This window comes from Elaeis guineensis, chromosome 9, assembly GCF_000442705.2.
Source record: "Elaeis guineensis isolate ETL-2024a chromosome 9, EG11, whole genome shotgun sequence".
In the NCBI taxonomy this organism is placed as follows: domain Eukaryota; kingdom Viridiplantae; phylum Streptophyta; class Magnoliopsida; order Arecales; family Arecaceae; genus Elaeis; species Elaeis guineensis.
Window position 1 is genome coordinate 27,623,211 of NC_026001.2, and position 13,539 is coordinate 27,636,749.

At 46.2% G+C, this 13,539-nt stretch overlaps 1 pseudogene; it reads right to left on the reverse strand.

Annotated features, from left to right (window-relative positions):
* The window catches only part of LOC105035590 (F-box/LRR-repeat protein At5g02910-like), a 3,470-nt pseudogene extending 592 nt beyond the window's left edge, over positions 1 to 2,878 (reverse strand).
* Positions 2,879 to 13,539: the final 10,661 nt, after the last annotated feature.

Sequence of the window (13,539 nt, forward strand, 5' to 3'; positions counted from 1 at the left end):
AGATTTTTTTAAATATGTTATTATAATCCAAGTGACCCTATCGGAAAAGAAAATTGCAAGAAAATCTCGAGAGCCATGATCCTCTTTGCTTGTTTTTTCTTACTCTGAAAGAAAAAACTGAAAGATGACCCATTCCGCTTCATTTCAACAAGGGAAGAATGCACTTGCTCAATGCTAAATAATCAGTTTACGAGAATATAAACTAAGAAGTGAAGATGGTGAATGAGCTTGTTTTGAATAACAAGATTTTAACTTGGTTTTTTGCTGTCTCAGTATGTTGGTGTATCATGTTTGTCCAAAGATTATGTCAGCATTTGCCTTACTCATATTTAGTAAGGTTGGATGCTAGTGTGAGGCTTGTCTTCCAAGCCCTGGAGTTTCCAATGACAAAGAAGGGCCATATGGAGGTTTCAATTGGTATATAAAGTTTTATAATATAAGAACAAAAAAGTCCCTGAATCAGACGGCATTATTTTTGGGCAACGAGATGCCTTTCTTTCAGCAAGATAATATTGTCTCGACATACAGTTCCCAAGGCCTCCATGAATGTTTGTCTAGTATCTTTTATGATGTAATCAGAACATGGAGAAAAAAAAAATAATTTGCACATCAAGGGATACCAACTTCTATAAAATTATTCTAGACTAGAAGGAGGACCAAAGCAATTTCAAGCAAGAAAGGATTATGCAATGTTACTTCAGCGGGCCTGACAATGACTGTAAGTTGTTTGGAATGTGATCAAGATTAATAATTTTTCTCATTGTTAATGAGAAGAAGATCATTATATTATTCTTCGTTAAAATAAGATCAAATTGTTACTAAAAATAGGTCCAAGTAAAAGGTTGTTGTTAGTGAAATTTTTATTCTTGCATTAAAATTGAAAGAATTAAGCATACCTCAAGGGTCCACCAAGGAAGAGTTATTGAAGTAGCATTTTGAATCGCTCGGAGGATTCCAAGCAAAGCATCACAACTCCAGTTTTCACAGTTGATCTCAATGGATGCATGTCTAAGAGAAGGCTGGTTCTCCAACCGGCAGACACGAGAAAAACTATGTCTGTAATCAAACGATTCTAGACTTGGAGTGGCAACACGGAGGCGTCCAAATACACCGCAATCGCATAATGTCAACTGCTTCAATCTGCTTGAGGAGATATTGATAGAATTAAAACTGCAGCCGATGATGGAAAGCTTTTCAAGCAATGGACAAGCATCAGAAGGTGCTTCGAATGCACTAAAAGGTTCACATATGCCCGAAATAGACAGACTCCGCAGCAGCATTCCAAACACGATAATGTTAGGGTTTTCACCGATCAATCCTGATTTGGATGATGAGGACGAGTGCGGAAGACAAGAGAGAGAGTATTCCTCGGCATGACCCTGCGCTGCAAAATCGAACCACAGGCGCGGAGAAATACCAATCCGTTGATGAATCTCATTGTAAATCACAATGCGAAGCTGCCGTACTCTCCAAGTTCGGTGCCGCAGCACCCTGTGCGTGAGTTGGACAAGGCGCAAGTTTTCATCCCGAGTGGGAGGGAAGTGTCTTGCATCGAAGTAGAGATCGGGCATGGACTTCCACAGATCCTTCCATGTTGAAGAGAGGACGCTCAGCTGCGCGGCTTGCCTCACTCCAGTGAAGAAAAGTATGCGCTCAAGGATCTCCGATGAAGATTGCTGATTCTATCTACACCACCATCGTTGCTGATGCATGCTTTCTTTCGTTTTTTTTCTATAGCTCGGAGTTGGAGAGGATTCCTCTCCGATTGCAGATTACTGATTTTATCTATACCAACATCGTTGCTGATGCCCATGATTTGTTTCCCTGTTCTCCTTCGTTTTTTTTTATAGCTCGGAGTTGGAGAGAGGAGGAATCCTGGAAAACGAAGAACTGACCAATCTGGAAACGGGAAGTATCGCTTGCCGGAGTGTATCGCTTGCCGGAGTGAATCGCTGAATCGGTTTCGTTTAGGTCCCAACCTTTCTCGCGGGCTAACAACTTCCTTCCTCACTCGCGGGAAGAAAAGATCTTATCGGAAAATTCCTCAAACGAAGAGGGGGATCTGATTGAGGTCAGAAATAAGGAGGATGAGCTGCCTCAAAAAACCGAATTCTCAATGGCTCGAAACTCCCTTCTCCCTACTTACTTTGACTTGCTGCCTTTATTCAAGAGGAGGTCAGACTCGTTTAGAACTCTATTGAGTGAGGAACAGGATCAAATTCATGTTTTAGTTTGTGATGACAATGGGTGGTTGTTGGTTTTCTATAAATAAAATAACGCAATCTTTGACTACTATGACGATTTTGTTTCTAATTGGATAACGTGGCAAGGGGGAGGGGAACGAGTCCGAACAGGACTCTTCTTCTCCGATTCTTCCATGGATGAAGCCGATCTTGAGTCGGATTCCAAGCCCTTTCAGCTCCATTTAGAGTCTCTCACTTTGACTTGATTTCCTCATCAACAAGCTCAACCCCAAAAGCCATCGGTTTCCTGGTTTTCTTCTCGAACTCCGGCCGCCACCAATGCTGTGACAGTCACCACAGGTCACCGGGTAACAACCCAACATCTTTTGATTAGCCCTCCTCTCCCTCTTTCGGAACTCCCTAGATCTCGGATTCTGGCCGACGAACCGCTGGATTTTGGTCAAAATGGCTGTCAGATTGATTCCCCTGTTTTCCACGATTTTTTTGATATTTCCGGCCATGCTCGCCGTCTTCACCGGTGAGATGCTGGTTGTTCTGTCGCCGGACCCCACTCACAGCCGGCCGTAGCAATGGCAGGCGGGAGGTCCTCTTTCCGGAGAGGGAATGGGGAACGTGAGTCCCCTGTTCCACAATTAGAAGGGGAAGGAGATCCCCTGTCTCGCCCCATACACAAGGAAATTGGAAAAAAAAGAAAAGAAAAGAAAAGAAAAGAAAGAAACAAAAAAAGAAAAAAAGAAAAAAAAAGAAAAACAGAAAAAAAAAAAAATGAGAGAGAGTTTCTCTCTCTTCTCTCCTTCTGTATTAAATTTGAATTCCACCTTTTTCTCTCTAGAAATTTTACTTTTTCTCTCTATTTTTTGTCTCTAAAATTATTTTTCTCTATAGAATTTTATCTCTCTAAAAGTCATCTCTTTGAGATTAGCTAGTGAAAAGATTGTTTATAATAATTCTAATCCAATCCCAACCAAGAGAGTCTTGATCCATTATTATCGGATAGCGTGCAACACTCACTTTGACTAGATCGGGTACCTTTAGATTTGATATCAATCCATGATTTTTATTGGACCGTCTATACACTAATTCAATCATAACTTAATTAAATCATCTTGATTCATCCGATCAGATTATCGAACAGTATCGTCTGATTAGTCCTATTCTATCTTATTGATTTTTCTCTCCTTTAATATTCTCTCTCTATATGATTTATGAACCAATCCGTTTCTTTAAGTTTGAGTTGATTCTGATAAGAGGCTTTGATTTGAAAATTTTATTTTGGTTTAATTATGAATTAAAAGTAATGTAAAGATATAATTTTGAATAATAGGTTTTGAAGGATACTTTCAGGATTTGATTGAATCTGTCCGTTAAGTGTTCTGCAGAGATAAATAATGAATCATTTTTTCGAGATATTTCATAATTATTTTGAAAATAAATATCATTTTTTGAATTATGCATGATTTATAAAACTATACTTTGAACAAAAAGTGATTTATGAAATATTATAGTTTATTAATTTATTAAAGAATATGCACAAGTTCAGTCAAATTATGATATCTATATGGTATATTGAATAAGTGCTTGATATGGATCGGATTTGTGCTCTTAATCTAACTATATTTCAGTACTGAGGATTATATATTGGTAATAAGTGGGCCCCACCAATAGAGATTATATATTGGTACTCAGTGGATCCTATCAGTAAAGATTGTATGCTGGTATTTAGTGGACCCTGCCATTGGAGGCTATACGTTAATATTCAGTAGATCCTACCAATAGGGGTTAAATATTGGTCATAGTCAAAGGCAGTTGAGTTATATATGTTTTGATTCGAATCGGATTTATGACTACGCATACATATGAGTATTAAAATTATTTGACTTATTTAAGTAAGCATAAAATATGTTTCTATATTTATTTATGACATTATTTTTGAACATTATATCTTATGATAATATCTGAAATATCTAATCAAGATATTCATTACTTATTGGACTATCGAGCTCTCTTTTATTTTTCAGATTCAGATTCTTTATTGTAGATATGGATACTATTTTGGAAGTGAGCTAAAAGTGAGAATCGACAACATAGATTTTTTTATGTTTTTATAAGATTATTATTTGAAGTGTAATTGATATAAGATCTTTTGAATATTGTTAGAATTTTGTGAGAGATTAAAGTTGATTTTAGTTAGTTAAATTTTGAACTAAATTTATTATGAATTCTACTATGATGCATCAACATCATGTTTGGAATGCTTTGCATGCTTACGAGAAGAGTTCTCCATATATATGCAGCTGTTGCTATGACCCCTAGACTCACGATCTCGAGTCAGGGGTATGATAGGAACTCTCTCTTGAAACCTGTAGAATGTACAAGAGGAGTGCCCAGAATGGATGGACCTGAAACACCAGATTGGGCTTCGGCAGTCTAACTTGAAGTGGTTGGTGTCTCCATAAGTGTCGTATTTAAAGGGTAGAGGTAGCGAGTAGTTTTCAGAAGCGGAGTTCTTTCAATGATGTGGCTGGCCATGCAGTGCTTGAGGTGGGTGGCGCGTCCTTGAACGTCTTTTCTTCGTTGCTAGGATGTGGGCAGGGATGTCCACCATACCAATGGAATGTGGTCCATCAGAATGGATGAATCTGCACAACTACTGAGTAAAGCATCCACAGCCAAGCGCATATAGTACTTGGTTTGTCAGAGTGGTTGGTGATAGGGCGACGTATGTTACCATGGGTGGTTGGATGATGAGCCAGGATAGGAATCCGAGTATCTAGAACTCTTGGATAGGGTGGTTTCAAGAATCTTTGTTTGTAGGGCGGAAGATATGTTGAGTGATTCTTTTCCTTTAGGAATCAAGTTTGCTCCCACAAGTCGGATTTATTGTGTTTTCTTTCCCTCGTTTCTTCATTGTGTGCCACTTTTTCTAGTGGTCCGCTGATCCTTTTTGTTCCACTTTGAGGGAGATCTATGGAGGATTCTTCAATGGGAGGTTCTCTACCGTGAGTTCTCTCCATGTCTCCAGGTTGTTTGTTGGAGTGCTGATCTTTTGACCAGTGAAAATAATCATTTCAAGGCACTACAAAAAATTTGATTTTCTGCGACGAAATTTTAACAACGAAAAATTTTTTCATCGCAAATAAGTATATTTTTGCAATGAAAAAAAATTTTGTTGTCAAAAATTAAGTATTTATGATAAAAAAATTTTCATTGCAAAAAGTTGAATCTTTTGCGACGAAATGTTAATTTCTGTTGCTAGAAGTAAATTTTTAATGATGAAATTTTTTTTGTCACTAGAATTTTTATTTTTTTATAATGAAATAAATTTTCATCAATAAAAATAAATTATTTATGATGGAATAAATTTTTCATCATTAAAAATTAATTATTTACGATGAAAAAATTTTCGTTGCAAAAAATACTTTTTTTGCGACAAATTTTTTATGTTTGACGATGAAAATATTTCATCTCTAAAGGTTTTTTTTTGAAAAAAAAAGTGTTTTAGGGCAAAATTTTGCCCCAAAACGTGCACCGATGCTCGTCTCTCTCTCGCTTTCTCACGCCGTCGAGCACGCCACCGATCGTCGTTCTCCCTCCCCGATCGAGTGCACCACCGGTCGTCATCCTCCCTCCCCGATCAAGCACGCTACTGGCCGGATTGAAGCCCTCCCCAGTCATCATCCTTTCTCCATGCCATCGCACCGATCGAATTGAGGCCACCACGTTCATCCTCCCCCTCGATCGAACGTGCCACCGATCGTCATCCTCCCTCTCCGATCGAGCGCACCATTGACTGGATTGAAGCCCTCCCCGATCGTCATCCTCCCTCCATGCCACTGCGCTACCCAAATCGAGGTCACCGCCGTCATCCTCCCTCCACCACCGCCATCGTCTTCCTCCCTGATTTCTCCCTCTCCCTTCCTCACTTTCTCTCTCTCCCTCCCTCTCTTCCTCTCTTATGGTTGTTGCTTCCCCTAAGGCCGCCACAGTTGTCGTCGCTCCACCTCTGCCACCATTGTTGTTGCTCCGCCTCCACCTTCGCCACCATTCCTCTTTGACCTCTGTCGGGCTGCGATCTCTCGGGTATGGCTCTCTCTCTCTCATAGTCGACTGTAGGTTGCCTCCATCGCTGCACCACTGTCGCCATCGCTACGTCGTCGTCGCTCTGCCTCCGCCTCCACCAAAGTCTGTCGGGCCGTGATCTCTTAGGTATGGCTCTCTCTGGCTCTCTCTCTCTCAGTCCACCTGTAGGTCGCCGTCACTGCACAGCCACCGGCGTCCGCTTCCATCTCGATACCCATCTCTCTCTCTCTGTGTGGGATTTACGTGAGAGTTGGAAGATCAGCGGGCCACAATTTTTAATTTTTATAAATTTTTTAATTTTTGTTCTCTTTTTTTAATTGATTTTAGTCATTAGGCATGATTATTTGTTATTCTATTCTTTATATGAAGCATAGTTCATGATTTGAAAATAGTTTAAAAATAAAAGTAGTTATAATAATAATATATTAATCATAGCATAATAAATCTATAAACCTTAGAATTTTTGTTCGAAGATAGCGTGCATGAACCAATATTTGTCCTTTAATGAAAAAAAAATTGGTGTTGTACACACTATTCCTACATAGCTCTCATCCCAAAGAAACAAGACAACCTTTCGGTCAAGGATTACAAGCCGATCAGCCTCATTAATGGAGTAATTAAAATCTTAACAAAAGCTTCGAGGTTCAGACTTGCAAAATATATAGATGCTCTCATTTCCAGCCGCAATCAACATTCATCAAGGGAAGAAATATTGGAGACAGTTATCTAATGGCAACAAAAATATTGAATCACTGCAACAAAAAGAAGTTCAAAGGCCTAATCTACAAGCTCGATTATGAAAAAGATTTTGACAGCATAGATCAAAACTTCTTGCTAAAGGTACTACACACCCATCGATTTGGTCAGAGATGGTTAACTTGGATTAGAGGAATTCTCTAGTCAGGTAGAACAACCATCCTAATTAATAGGGAAGCGACTAAGTGGTTTCAATTACACAAGGGCCTGAAGTAAGGAGACCCTTTGTCCCCATTTCTGTTCATCCTTGTCATTGACATCCTGGCACGCATAATAGAAAAAGCATCCTTAAATGATCTAATTTGGGGAATTGGAATGAAGGAACCTATGACACATATTCACTACAATACACGGACAACTATTGGGAATGTGTCCTTAAGCCAATCATCTAGCTGTAGACTATTGTGCTTATGTATATGAATTGTAAATAAATTATATTAATAAATATTATTTTTTGATAGTTCATCATATTTTGCATCTTTCTTTTAGAACTCTAATTATGATGAAGTCCTTAGAACTATTAACAATCGATAAAGGTGATGAGGATTTATTGAGTTCTTAAATTTTGTTTGCGACCAAGTGATATGTTATTAATAGGACGATAACGTTTATTAAGTATAAGTCGTTGTGTACCATATGGGTTGGTTGTCCTCGTAACCAAAGAGTGTGGAGATATTGGTATGGCATGTAGGTAAAATATAGGAGTATATTTTCATTGAACGTGACTCAGCTGTGGAGTACTCTGCTGTCAAGATCTACTTGCGAATGATTTGGATATAAGTATCCCTCTGACCTAACATCACCACGATGGCTTGCAAGCAACTCACTGTGCTTTGGTAGCGGACTATCTGTATTTTTAATTTGATGAAAAGTTTCTGGGCACAGTCAAGTATTTGCGAAGTTTGTGTGTGAGTCAAGATGAAATTGATCGCTCCAGATTTTAGAAGATAATGCTTTAATGTGTTTTAATTTAGTAAAATTTTGGTCAGGGTAATCCATGTGATCAGTCACAGAATTTGTAAGGTTGAAACACAATATGGATGACTAATTAAAGGTTTAACAATTAACCTTGAAGTCATCCTAAGCATTGAGGGTCAAAGAGAAAAATCATACAGTAACCATATGCCAAGGTTCTTGAATGTTGCTTTGCAATTATTCGATCTATCCGGACGTCTGGTATCATTGCTAGATGGTCACCTCGATTAGTGTAGGAATTAATTTTTGTACTACTGACTTAGTGTTCGAACCTATGGAGTCACGTACATTGTCAAGCAACATTGAAAGGGCTTGACCTAAAGTCCATATATTCAATTTGGAAGTAGATGACTTGATTGAACAAATAATCTTACTTAATTGAGAATTAAGTTCTAGGTCATAGGGATTAAATACTGACTATGTCCAGCTAACACTAGGCATTAGCTGCATGATTAATTTGGGGGATGAACTTGAATTAATCAGTAATTCAGGGAATAGGAAAGGATTCGGTTCGAGTCCTGTTGGTGCAAAAATCCGCCTGCGCCGGAGAAGCTGGAGTTGAGGAAGCCGCGGTCGCCACCGGGACCTGCAAGGGAAGTCTAAACCGGAGGTGGGGTTGCTCCGGCAAGACCCTCCGATGCTCAAGTCAGTTCTCTGCCTCAACAAGAATGGAGTGCTCGAACAGAGAATTTAGCAGAGTTTTGAGATAAGGCAAAAGGCTTAAAAAATAACGTATCTGAGTCCCCCCTTTTATAGGTGGGGGAGGCAACGGACTGATGGCGACGTGTGTAACTGCCTGGTAGTGGGCCGCCCATGGTCAGGAGAATTGATTGCGAAAGATAATGGAGCAGACACGTGGGTATCACCTCGACTTGCCACGTGGAATCCGTTATGAGGGGTGGAGCAGCGTCCGTCGTCAGGAGAATCGCATGGTATCCGTCGCAGGAGGTGGAGCAGGTTCGTGGCCGTTACTGTGGCCTGCCAGGGGGATAATGGAGCTGTGCGGAGTCCGCCACAGGAAGTGGAGCAGGGCGGCTATGGCTGCTGCGGCTTGTCAGGGAATGATGATACTGCGTGGAGTCCGCCACAGGAGGTGGAGCAGGGTCGCGGCCGTTTTGAGGGCCTGTCAGGGGGCGTGGATCTGTCGATTGAAGCTCGACAATGGTCGGAGCCGTCGTGAGCGGAGTCCGGCTCCCATAGGAGTCCGGGCGGAGCTGTTCTGATGTCGGCGGCGGAGTCCGGCTCCCGTAGGAGTCCGGGCGGAGCTGTGATGATGGCGGCAGAGCCCGGCTCCCATAGGAGTCCGGGCGGAGCTGCGCTGCAAACAAAGTCAAGGGTGAAGTCCGGCTCTGATAGGAGTCCGGATTGAGCTTACCAGCGATTGATATTGAGAGCGGAGCCCGTTTCCCGTAGGAGTCCGGGCGGAGCTGTTTTGATGTTGGCGACGGAGCCCGGCTCCCGTAGGAGTCCGGGCGGAGCAGCGCTTGCTGATGGCGGTGGAGCCCGGCTCCCGTAGGAGTCCGGGCGGAGCTGCACTTGCTGATGGCGGTGGAGCCCGGCTCCCGTAGGAGTCCGGGCGGAGCTGTGCTGATGTCGTCGGTGGAGCCCGGCTCCCGTAGGAGTCCGGGCGGAGCTGCGCTGCAAACAAAGTCAAGGGTGAAGTCCGGCTCTGATAGGAGTCCGGATTGAGCTTACCAGCGATTGATGTTGAGAGCGGAGCCCAGCTCCCGTAGGAGTCCGGGTGGAGCTATTTTGATGTTGGCGGCGGAGCCCGGCTCCCGTAGGAGTCCGGGCGGAGCAACGCTTGCTGATGGCGGTGGAGCCCGGCTCCCGTAGGAGTCCGGGCGGAGCTGCACTTGCTGATGGCGGTGGAGCCCGGCTCCCGTAGGAGTCCGGGCGGAGCTGTGCTGATGTCGTCGGTGGAGCCCGGACTCCTACGAAGCCCGGCTCCCGTAGGAGTCCGGGCGGAGCTGTGCTGATGTCGTCGGTGGAGCCCGGCTCCCGTAGGAGTCCGGGCGGAGCTGCGCTGCAAACAAAGTCAAGGGTGAAGTCCGGCTCTGATAGGAGTCCGGATTGAGCTTACCAGCGATTGATATTGAGAGCGGAGCCCGACTCCCGTAGGAGTCCGGGCGGAGCTGTTTTGATGTTGGCAGCGGAGTCCGGCTCCCGTAGGAGTCCGGGCGGAGCAGCGCTTGCTGATGGCGGTGGAGCCCGGCTCCCGTAGGAGTCCGGGCGGAGCTGCACTTGCTGATGGCGGTGGAGCCCGGCTCCCGTAGGAGTCCGGGCGGAGCCGCGCTTGCTGATGGCGGTTCCGCCGTGGGTTCCGGCTGTGGGTATTTTATACCCAACACCAGTCTCCCTACATCCGAGTTTTGAATTTCAAACGAAGGAAGTACATAGAAGTACAGTCGAAACCGTCCCTTCGAATCCCGCGCCTTGCCGCTCCCAGATATTTTGGCATTAAATGAGCGCGTGCCGGAGTCTTTTTGAATTGGGGCGGTACGAGGGGATGCTTCGAAGATCCCGCAGGTACGCTGGCCTAGGTACGGTGCAATTATGGCCCTGCCAACCGCCAGCCGCCTTCAGCCGTCTGCCATGGGGAGTGGGACACGTGTCGGATGCGGACTGGCCTGGGGGGATTTGAGATCATTATGGCACCGGATCCCAGGGTCTATTTAAACTCGTCCTCCCCCCTTTCAGGCGTCCCACTCCGCTTCTGATTTCTTGCCGGCGTCTGTCATCTCCCCGAGAGTCTGCTCTAGCGAACGTCCTCTCCAGCCGTAGGCGCCTTCCGTTCCTCGCTCCCCAGGCCCTCAGAGCAGGATAGGTTAGTGCCCACCTTCTCCTTCTTACCGCTTAGGGTCCTCTCCTCCTTCCTCTTCTTTCATGTCCTCTCCTGAGTTGACTTCCGACGTCCCCCTCCTTTCTCGGCTTGCATTTCTAGGGCCCTTTAGGTTCTCCCCCAAAGAAAAATGTCTTCCGATTCTTCTTCCCCCGTAAGCTCTGGGAGCTCTTTTGCTTCAAACCCCCAGGCCCCTGTCTCTGCGGACGAACCCGCGTTTGGGGCAGGGTCTTGCCCGGTCTTCGCACCGGGCGCTATTCCTTGTTCGTCGACTCCGGACGAACTTCTCCTGATAAGGGCTCGGTACGGGGTCCCTTCAGAGTACGATCTGGAGCTTCCTGGCCCCTCCGACCGGGCCAGTGCTCCCCCTCCTGGTCGCTTCTGTTTGTACCAGGAGGCATTCCGTGCCGGACTCCGGCTTCCGCTCCCAGCTTTTGTTGCCGCCTTCTTTCGTTTCTTAGACATTTCTCTCGCTTCTGTCACCCCGAATTCCTTTAGGTTTTTGATAGGGTTTCTCTCCCTCTGTCACATAGCCGAGGTCCAGCCTTCCCTCTCCCTGTTCAGACATTTCTACACTTTCAAACGCCATCCTTCAGCGAAGGATTGGTGGTACTTCTCCCCCAGTTCGGTAAGAAGGGGTTGCTGAAGGGCGCCCCTTCTTCGATTCACAACTGGAAGGGGAAATTTCTCTTCATTTACTGCCCGACCCTGGAACTGGGCTTGCCCCCTTGGGGGTCTCTGAGGGATTCCGTCCGCCGGGCCCCTGGCCTGGGAGAGGACGACCTTCAGGCCGCCCAGAAGCTCCTGAGTTACCCCGCTCCTTCCCTTCCAAACCTACTGAGGGAGCCGCTTCTCTTCAACATCGGCCTGAGCCCTCAAGATCCAGCAAGTATACATCTTTCCTTTTCTTATCTTCTTCTTCCCTCTCTTCCTTTCTCTCTCCTTTTTCCTCTTTTCTCTTTCTCTTTTCTTTTTCCTCTTTTCTCTTTCTCTTTTTCTTTCTTCTTTTTTTTCTTTTTCTTTTTTTTTTTTTTGGGCTGATTGGTGCTGCTTTTTCCTTCTTCTTTTCTTTTTCCTTTTTTTTTTTTTTTTTTTTTAGCAATGGACGCCGAAGCCACACGGATGCTCGCCAAGGCCATGAGAGCCCAGAAAAGGAAGGGCGCGACGACTTTCGGCTCGGCGAAGAGGGCCAGGGTGGAGGAGACGAGCTTGGCCGCGCCCGTCTAGGCGACCCCGACGATCGACATTCCTTCGGATGCCAAGCCAGCGGCCCCCCGGGCTCCCCCAGGGAGCCCACCGACTGGGGTCCCCATTCCGGAGGTCCGCCCTGCGGAGGCGCCTGCCGCGGGGAGGAGGAGAAAATCGGTGGCCCGCAGGCCGAGCAGCCACCGAGCCGCTGCAGACGAGTCCGTCTGCTCCGAGGGGGGATTGGAGAACCCCTTCAACGACAAGGCTCTGATCCGTCGGCTGCTCGACGGTTGTATTCTGCCCGATGTCGTGGAGAGGATCGACCGTGCCGATCCCGAGCAGTAGGCCTGGGACACCTTGGGGTCCTTTCTTGAGGTAAGCGGATTTTTACTTGCTCAGTTACTCGGTCTTTGTTGTAATTCTCCATCTGTCCTTGCAGATCGGGCATCAGCTCTTCGCCTATGTCGAGGCGTCGGGCCGCACGAGAAGGGACCTTCTTCGGGCGGAGGAGCGTTGCCAAGACGAGGTTGCTCGTCTTCAAGCGAAGACGGCCGAGGTGGCCGCCCTCCGGGAGGCTCTGGAGAGAGAGAGACAAGACCGGGAAGAGGAAAGGCGAGTCCGGGAGGAGGAGAGGCGAAGCCTGGAGGAGTCGGCAAGGAAGGCGGAGGCCGAGGTCGCCCATCTGGCCGAGCAAACTCCGGTTCTGGTTTCGGAGGCCAGGACCCTGGCGGTGGAGGAGTTCAAGACCTCCACGGAGATGAGGGAGCTGAACGTCCAGTTTGGCCTGGAGGCGTTCACCAAGGGGTTCGAGCTCTGCCGAGAGAGGGTGGCCAGCAGATATCCCGACCTTGATCTCGGCTTTTTGGAGGAGTCTGACGACGAGGCCGCCCCTCCATCCGCCGCCGTCGCAGCTGCGCCCCCCGCGCTGAGCTCTCCACCCCCTGCCCCCGAGGTCTGAGACCTCCGATCTTGTATCTTTCCTTTGTCGCCATATTTTCCTTCCGCTTGTCTTCAAAATTGATCAATAAAGTCGAACTTCTTATTGTGGATGACCTTTCCTTCCCCCTGCTTCTTCTTTACTGCCTTTCTTCTTGTAAAGAGTTGGTCTCTGACGTTTGCATCTTCCGCTGGCAGCGTCCTGCCGAAGCACTTCCCTTGCCCCTGGGGGTCCCGCTGAAGTCAACTATCCAACGGCTAAAAAAGGAGGTCCTCCACCTGACGAAGAAGTTGAAAAAGTCGGAGGGCGAGCTCTGCCAGGCAAAAAAATGCTATTCCGAGGCCGCCGCTGAGGCCACCCACTTCAGGAGTCTCCAAGTGAAGGCAATCATGGACTACAGTCGGAGGAAGGCGAACTTTGCGAAGGAGCTCGAAGAATGCACGAAGAGCGCCAGCGATCGAACTTGGGCTCAAGAGGCCAGGATCAGCGCCCTTAAAGTGGAGCTGTCGGCTGCCAAGAGGAGGATCGGCCAGCTGGAAGGGAACTCACCCCGGCTC